At 40.7% G+C, this 9,693-nt stretch overlaps 1 pseudogene; it reads left to right on the plus strand.

Annotated features, from left to right (window-relative positions):
- Nucleotides 1–1,564: 1,564 nt before the first annotated feature.
- LOC130868375 (Y-box-binding protein 1-like) lies at nucleotides 1,565–7,934 on the plus strand (annotated as a pseudogene).
- The last annotated feature ends 1,759 nt before the right edge of the window (nucleotides 7,935–9,693 follow it).

Here is a 9,693-nt window from a genome sequence, read left to right on the forward strand (position 1 = left end):
TGAATGTAAAATAAATAAATAAATAAAGCTCTTCCCCCCTATTTCATCTGACAGTAGACTCTTTCAAACCATGTTGTATCTGTCAAAAGTAAGAAATTATAACGGGCACATCACAATTAACTAGCTCCATGTTGCATTCAGATCTCAGTTTTTCAATCAATAGCTTTTTCTTACTCTAGGTTCAACTCTAGGATGCCATATTGTATGTCATGTTTCTTCAGTCATTACTTAGCCTTTTTATGATTTTTGTCAGTTTTAAAAATTATTCTTCATTGTCCTTGGCTTCTCAGTCAGCCCTCATTGTCAGCCACATTCAGAGAGTCCAGTTTGATCACATGCTCCATCAGTCCCAGTCCAGCTGGCCTTGGTGAGCTCCCATTACATCAGTCCCGTTGTCACAGTGGGTGGACGCACCCCTCGCAGTCCTGACTTTCTTGCTCTTAGGACTGGAGAGGGAGGGGGAGAGGGAGGGGGTGGGAGGGAAATGGGAGGAGGGGAGGAGGTGGAAATTTTTAATAAATAAATAAATAAATAAATAAATACTATTCTTCATATATTTTGTTGAAATTTTCTCAATTTGGATTTATCAGGTGTTTTTTTCTCATGATTAGACTTGGGTTCTGGCCACAAGTGGTGATCATGGAGCTGAAGTTTCTTTCTCTGACACATAAAATCAAAAGTATTTTGTCCGACAATTTGACAACACTGTCCACCTATTCTTTCTTACTTAGTTATGGTAATGTTGGCCAGGCTTTTACACCATAAAGATGCTATTTTTTTTCTTCCTTTCCAAACTCTATTTTTAATGTAAGTCATTAAATCCAATTTATACACTAGAAGCAGGAAAGAGAAATTAAGTCTCATCATCTAGATAGAATGATTTTCTACCCACAGTATGTGAAATTCTTCTATAAGGAAAATGTGTAACTTATAACTGATTTATTCAATCACTTCTGTTTCTATATGAACTTATTTATATTTATTACTTTGTTTTGTCATTCTAGACTGCAATTTTGTTCCTTAGATTTTCTTTATATTTTGCCCTTGAAGAGACTCTTAAAATTAACTCTTCTGTTCCTTTGACATATTCCATCAATTCATATTCTCTCTCCTCCTGTTCCTGCCCCACCCCTCTCTCACATTTGTGTGTATGTATCACACACATGCACATAAAACAATTTTTTTTTAAAAATTTTATTGATTCTTTGTTGGCTTCACATCATACAAGCTGATCCCATTCATCTCCCCACCCCTTTATATCTGTCCTCCACTCTTGCAACCTCCCTACCCCAAAACAAAGCAAAATAAGATTTAAAAGGAAAGAAAAAAGACAAAACATCTTGCCCTGGAGTCTGCAGTGCAATACGGTGAGTCACACAATGTACCCTTTAGTCCATACATCTTTACTTACAGCTATTCACTGCAATGAGTCATTGGTCTGGTATGAGGCCTCTGGCTTCTGCTGGGACTCCTCTTGAATATCCTGCTGTTGCCCTATGTAGCAGAGATCCTGCAACTCTGAATATGCAGGAAGGGCCCCTTCATGTGCCCCAGCAGATCATAGATGGAGCTGATGGTGACATGGGCCTACTCAAAGCTCTGGTTCTGGGCCTGGGTGGTAGCTGTGTTGGTAAGCCCACCACCTCTCACTCATCCTCATCACCAGGGTGAGCTCTTCAGCCCTGCTCAGCTAGCTTACCCAATGAGAAAAGCAGCAATGGGCTGGGCCGGTTCTCCTGCAGCCATGCCCTTGCTCCAACTCACCCACACCTCCACCATAAGTGTTAGCTCCTGTGCTGCTTTGGGGAGGTGCGTAAGCCACACTTCCGTATGCTGCAGCTGGTGAAGACAGGGCCAGTTCTCTCACCGGCCACAGGTAGCAAGGGCTGAGGAGTGGGAAAGGGTATCTTTCTTTCACCCATAGCTTAGCCTGGCAGATGAGGGAAGGGCAGAGTCAACTCCTCTGCTGTCACAGTCTCAGGGCTGGGTCACCCCCACCCCCATCAACAGGGTTAATCCAGTTTCTTATGTAGTCCCAAGGCCCACAAGTTCTCTATGTTCACAAGCTACATTTCCTGGCAAATTTCCAGCAGACTGTGGAGCGCCCAGCTCTAATGGATATATCTGCATCACAACTACTGCAAGTGTGGATCAGTGAACATCAACGGAAGAGGGAGCAGAAAGATTGCAAGTGCCAGAATACTGGGAAAACTGCTAAGAAACATTCTCCCTGAGAAATTACTCCAAAAACAAGATGGGAACAGTGGTAGTATCAAAAGACATGCTAACATGGAAGGGAGAAATATCATGGGGTCTCACCATTAGGCAAAGAGCTATAGCTAATTGATGACCAGTAGAAGAGGAGGAATTAACCTTTCCCAGGGATGAGACCCCTTATTGGTTATTCAATACAGAATGATCAAACATGAAAATATATACACACAGACAACAAAAGCCAACTGAGCAAGTTTTAAATATTATAGACATATGTATGCATATATATGTATACATATGTATGCATATATATACACATATGTGTGTGAATACATATGTAAATGTATGTAGCAATAATAATCAAACAAAAAGAGGCTATCAATTTGAGAATGGGAGGCACACTGGAAAGGTTGAAGGAAGTGTACCTGGGAGAGGCTGGAGGGAAGTAAGGGAAGGGAGAAAATGAGGTAGCTTTATTTTAATAAAAATGTATAAAAATTTTTAAAAAGCCTTATTTTCTGTGCTGTAAAATGCTCCAGACTCATAATGTGTTTCTCTTGTTCTGGAATTAGCCATTTCTCCAAAGATTCCTAGTTCATTTTTTTGGAAAATAGTATTTAAAAACCAAGATGTTGGCAAGTTAATGAGTTTTTAATTGGGAGAGCTTTCATAAAACTCCATATTTCTCATTTCTCTTGAAAATACTATATAAGACCCTGTCTCCGTAGGAACCCTTACATGGGACTTAATTTTCTGCTGCCACATTAAAGCATGTATATTCTTCAGGACATTACAATATGTACCATTCAAACAATACAAAACTTAGTTACTCTAAAGTATCCCTATTGATTCATAGCCCATTGTACCTAGACATTTTATCCAGTTAAAGGGGGGTAAATGAATAAGTAAATTAGTATGGCTCTTATTTCCGGATAAAAAATAGTTCTGGTTCCTTTTGTTCATGTCTCCATTAGTCTTAGAGTCCCTGATACTCAAAGGTGGCAAACAGATCCTTGGTTTCTGATTTCTGTTGATTTAAAATAAGATAAGTGCAGATGACAGTTTAGTATGCAGGTGTCTCACTTCCTCAACCCCTTATTGGACAAACATTTAGCTTATTTTACCTTGTATAAAAGTCTATGTAATACCAGGTACTGGCCACCAGTGTTTTGTATCAAGTCTGACTACGGCTTCCAAGAATTTTGCTTGAGAAACCCAACCCACACAGCATCTTACAGCCAGTAAGGGACCTGGCTTTCCCTTATTTGTCTGGCCTATGTAAACTGACAGCTCTCAGCCTCACATAATTGCAAGCTGTCAAGCTCCAATAATGACTGACCTGGTATTATATGCCCAGTTGTGCAACAGTGGCATGACTGTTGCGGGAATAACCAGTCACTTCCTTCTTAGATTTACAGTCCACTAAGTAAGATGGAAGTGATACCTGGTACTGTTAACTGTGCCCCAAACCCATGGCTAGATCATAGGTTCTAGGAAAGAACCTAATAAATGTTGTTATTCTGCTAGATGGACATAGAATTACACTGCTCTCTAAAGTCTTATCTTTAAACCCACAGTTAGGCATATCTCTCAACCCTCATGATTGAAGCTTCTTTTTGCAGTAGGGTAGGGATGCTAAACTCTGAATGGCACATTTGTACCACCACCACCAAGGTTCAATGATCATTGTGAAAAAGGGAGCAAAAAGATTCCAAAACCTAGAAGTAGTGGATATCTGCAGTGAACCAATATATTCTGGGCATTACAGGGTTATTGCACTCTTGAAATCATTGCAGCTGTGACTGTATACACAAGACTTGTATCACATAAGACTGGCCAAAATTCCAGTATGGACATGGAAGGGGCTCATAAAGTCCCATGACTAACTGCGGAGCTTTTGGCAGTTGATGGCTTTTGAGGTAGGGGTCAGTTAATTTTACTCAGGGATATAGCCCTTGAGATGCTCCCCGCACTCCAGTGAATGGTCCGCACCCATGTACATACAGGCAGAACTAAGTGGTCTCAACTCAGTGAGTACATGATGTTGGAAGGAAACTATATAGCAGGAATCAGAGGGGAGTAAATGGAAGATTTGATCAAATACTGCATATACATGTATAAAATTATCAAACAATAAAAATAAGCTAAAGGCAAATACAGATGATTTAATATACTAAAATGTATATGTGTAGTTCATTTTCAATCTTTTTGCCAATAATTGTGAAACATCTGCCTTTTAGATGGCCATTCAGTCTTGGTTTTGCAACATAAGGACTTAAGTGTTCTCAGTCAGTTTTAAAGCTGTAGTTTTGTCATCTCTTGTTACTGAATTAATTCTCATGTAGCTCCTCCAAGCACTGAGAGATAATATCTTCCTTGAGATCATACATGCTTGAAAATGTTCATTTCCTATATCCTTGCATGTAATTTGGACTGAACATCTCCAAATTATCATATCTTTTTTGTTTGAAGATTTTGGAGACTCTGCTTCAGTTTCCGCAGATTTGAATACTACAGTGATACAACCTTGTGTCCTTTTTGTATTATCGGCACTTAAGCCTCCTCAAACATCTGTGCTTTGCCTATATTTCAAGTTCTTTATCAAGGAATGGCTCAGAGCTGGTCATTTTTAAATACAAATATGTATTTAAAAGGTAAGAAAGCTTTCTCCTTGTCACACGTGGAAACTACTTTGATGACTCTTCAGCCTTCAAATACATTGCCAGCAGAGTATAGAAGAAAATACAAACCAAAGGCTCAGATAAGAAGGTAAGATACCCAAATCATGCAGTTTATTGAATGATTTAGAAAATGCAATGAGAAGCATGGGGAGAGGGAGGAGAAGAGGGACAGAGAAGAGTAGCAAAATGAAAGGACCACACCACCTATATCCTTGTCTTAAGATATTCCTACATCTGTTGCTCTCTTCACTACTTTAGATTTGCTCACTGGAGCCAACACACAGCTGCCATGTTAGAGAGGCCTAGGGACAAATATCCCTGGGTATACCTTTAACTTTGAACAACTGCTAAACAGAATTTTTAAATAAAAGAATATGAACCTGGTAGTTGTCACTACTCTGTAACAGATCTTAGGATGCTCTGTCACAAATACTTAATTTTGAGTTGGTCTTGTGATCTCTTATATTCAACAACTGTATTTTGCCTAATTTTTTCTGTGTCTAATATGTTTCTCAAGCACTTCATTTCACTTATCTTCTTTCTTCTATTTTCCTATTACGTATCATTAAGTAATACAGATTAGGAGTGTAGTCAGTGACAAAACAGTTGCCTAGCAAGTGCCAGGACCTGAGTTAGTTCAATCATTATCACCCACAAAGCCAAGTAAGTAGTAAACAAGTATGATGTTCCAAAAGCGTCGGTAATCCTGATCAGCAGAGATGAATTGGTGTGAGAAGGTGCTGTGAATCTTTACACAAAGCACAGCTAGTATGTGTATCCCCGTGGCTTTGTGGGCTGAAACTGATTGTCCACCTTCATGACGATCTGAAAGCCCTGTCATTGGCACATGCAGCTCACAAAGAAGGGACTTGTAAACTCTGTTTTATTTAAATATCTTCATCTCCTAGCCCTAGCTCCCAGAAATTCAACAGCCTAGAAAACATAGAAACATAGTCTTCCTTAAATGTGGTGTTCTTTTTTTCCTTTTAGTTTTTCCAGCTTGAGGACAATTTAATTAGAATTTTAAAGAAAATCTCAAGGCAGACAAATATGAATCTCAATGAATATCTAGAAGAGAACAGAAAAAAAGAAAAAGCCATGCAGTTTAAGTCAGCATGGAGATCAGCCACATGGTAGACAAGCAGCCTTGTGGTGGGTAACATTAGGGTTTCTACTATCGATATAAAACACCATGACCAAAAGCAACTTGGGAAGGAGAGATTTAATTTCCACTTACAGCTTGTAGTCCATCATCTAGAGAAATCATCACAGAAATTCAAGGTAGAAACCTGGAGGCAGGAACTGAAGCAGAGGCCATGGAGAAATACTGCTTACTGGCTTGCCCCACCCAGGCTTACTGGGCCTGCTTTCTTACAGTACCCAGGACCACCTTTGGTACATTTCCTTGACTGGTGATTGATGGTTGAGGGCCCAGTGTAATATGGGTGGTGCCACCCCTGGACTGGTGGTGCTGGGTGCTTCCAAAATAACTCTAGCTGTATAAGTCTGTCATAAAACCATCCAGCACAGTGGGGATGGGTGGTTTAGAAAAAAAGCCCATGGTGTTATAGCATCCTTAGACGAGAGACAGCTGCATGTCTGTGGCTCTGTAAAAGACTGTACCAGAGACAAGAATTCTAGGGGGATGATTATTCCATTTATGGTTTAAGAGAGAACTGCCTTCTGGAGGAGTGATTCCAGTTGACTGACTGACTGAACTAGACCAACTTTCAGGGAGAAAACAATGACATGTCTCCACCCAGAGGTTGATTGGGGGGTGGGATAGGAGGTAACAGCTTTCCTTAATCCCTTAGTGGGCCATGCATGATACTGCATCATTACTCTCTCTGAAAAGACAGCCCTCACATTACTTAGGAGATGGGCTAAAATTAGGGAATACATACAACCCATTTTTTTTTCACAAAAATCTAGAGATCCAGTTCCAAAGATGTTCATTAGAAGGAAATAATATATGGACTGTAGCTTTAGTTCCCACCCTCACATACAGTCTCTAGGTAGTTGTGCTCATTTAGGAGGATATAAGAAACTACTCGTCTCTTCACTTATTTTTGGTTAAAGAACCAATGACATAGTTTAATGGGTAGCAGGAGCCGAGAGCATACCCCAGAGAGCCCTGAGAACCCCACCACCACCACCGGCCTAGTCACCATCACACCCCGGGAGGAGCCGCAGCAACCATGAGCAGCGAGGGCGAGACCCAGCAGCCACCATCTGCACCCCCCCCCTCCCGTGGCCCGGGCGGTTCAATGTAAGGAACGGATATGGTTTCATCAATAGGAATGACACCAAGGAAGACGTATTTGTACACCAGACTGCCATAAAGAAGAATAACCCCAGGAAGTACCTTCACAGTGTAGGAGATGGAGAGACTGGAATTTGATGTTGTTGAAAGAGAAAAGGGTGCAGAGGCAGCGAATGTCACAGGCCCTGGTGGAGTTCCAGTTCAAGGCAGTAAATACGCAGCAGACCTTAACCACTATAGATGCTACCCACGTCGTAAGGGTCCTCCACGTAATTACCAGCAGAATTACCAGAATAGTGAGAGTGGGGAAAAGAATGAGGGATTGGAAAGCGCTCCTGAAGGCCAAGCCCAACAACGCCGACCCTATCTCAGGCGAAGGTTCCCACCTTACTATTTGCGGAGACCCTATGGGCGTCGACCACAGTATTCCAACCCTCCTGTGCAAGGAGAAGTGATGGAGGGTGCTGACAACCAGGGTGCAAGAGAGCAAGGTAGACCAGTGAGACAGAATATGTATGGGGTTAGAGACCACGATTTTGCAGGGCCCTCCTCGCCAAAGACAGCCTAGAGAGGACGGCAATGAAGAAGACAAAGAAAATCAAGGAGACGAGAGCCAAGGTCAGCAGCCACCTCAACGTTGGTATCACCGCAACTTCAATTACTGACGCAGACGCCCAGAGAACCCTAAACTACAAGATGGCAAAGAGACAAAAGCAGCGGATCCACCAGCTGAGAATTCGTCCACTCCAGAGGCTGAGCAGGGCGGGGCTGAGTAATTCCGGTTTACCATCTCTACCATCATCCGATTTGGTCATCCAACAAGAAGAAATAAATATGAAATTCCAGCAATAAGAAATGAACAAACACTGGAGCTGAAGACCTTAAGTGCTTGCTTTTTGCCCGTTGACCAGATATGCTAGAACTATCTGCATTATCTATCTAGCATGGGGTTTTTATTATTTTTATCTAAAGATGTCTCTTTTTGGTAATGACAAATGTGTTTTTTTTCTTAAAAAAAAAGGTCTGGTTTTCATCAATACACCTTTAATGGTTTTTAAATTGTTTCATATCTGGTAAAGTTAAGATTTGTAAGAACTTTATTTTTAATTTGTAATAAAAAGTATACAACTTGATTTTTTCAAAAAAAAAAAGAAGTCAACAAACTGCAAGCACCTGTTAATAAAGGTCTTAAATTAAAAAAAAAAAGAACCAATGACATTTCTGGAATGGTTGCTTTTGTCTATCTATGGTCAATGAAAGTATTGCTGGGTATAGCAATCTGGGCTAGCATAATAGTTGACCAGGACCTTCTGGCTTTCATTGCTTCCATTGAGAAGTTAGTTGTAATTCTGATAGAGCTGCCTTTATAAGTTACTTGACCTTTTTTCCTTTGCAGACCTTAATATTCTTTCTTTACTCTGTATGTTTAGTGTTTTGATTATTATATGGCAAGGGAATATTTTTTTGGTCCAGTCTATTTGGTGTTTTGTAAGCTTCTTCTATCTTCATATGCATATCTTTCTTTAGATTGAGAACGGTTTCTTCTATGATTTTGTTGAATATATTTTCTGTGCTTGTAATTTGCACATCTCCTTCTTCTATCCCTATTATTCTTAGGTTTGGTCTTTTCATGGTATCCCATATTTCCTGCATATTTTGTTTTAAGCTTTTACTAGATTTAATGTTTTCTTTGACTGATGATTCTGTTCCCTCTATTCTTCTATTGTATCTTCAATGCTTAGGCTTCTCTCTTCCATCTCTGTATTCTGTATTTTTTATACTTGCCTTTGTGGTTCCTGTTCATTTTTCCATATTTTCCATTTTCAGATTTCCCTCAATTTGTGTTTTCTTTATTCTCTCTACTTCAGTTTTCAAGTCTTGAACAGTTTCTTTCATGTGTTTCATTGCTTTTTCTTGGTTTTCTTTAAGGGGTTTGTTGATTTCTTTCAATTTTTTGTTTGTCTTTTCCTCCATTTCTTTGAGGGAATTTTTCATTTCCCCTTTAAGGGCCTCAAACATTCTCCTAAAGTTATTTTTTAGGTCATTTTCTTCTGCTTCATCTATTGGGTGCTCAAGTCTTATTGTTATAGATCTCTAGTTTTTGTTGGTGTCATGTTGCTCTTTGTGGTACTGAGTGTGTTCTTACATTGTCTACCCAACTTTTCCTCTGATTGGTGTACTTGGGGCTATGTTTGTGATGATCAATCTCCCATGTGCTGGTGGATCCAAGGCTCAAAAAGTTGCTCCTCATGATGCAGTCAAGGCCATGGTTCCAGTCACCCCAGAGGTCACTTGACATTCCTGGAGGTGCTCCTGGGGGTGGGGGGCGTTGCTCTACAATCCCAGTGGTCATTCGGGCCTGCTCCCACAGAGGTCACTTGCTTGGGCCTGCTTGTCCTGAGGTGACTGGCTCCAACCTGGTTCAGCAGATGTGGCGGGCTTGGGCCCACTCACATGGAGGTCACTGCCTTGTTTCCAGTCCCGCAGAGGTCTCTGGCTCAGGCCTGCTCCCTTGGGAGTCTCTCCCCCATGCCT

Source organism: Chionomys nivalis, chromosome X, assembly GCF_950005125.1.
Source record: "Chionomys nivalis chromosome X, mChiNiv1.1, whole genome shotgun sequence".
NCBI classification, from domain to species: Eukaryota; Metazoa; Chordata; class Mammalia; order Rodentia; family Cricetidae; genus Chionomys; species Chionomys nivalis.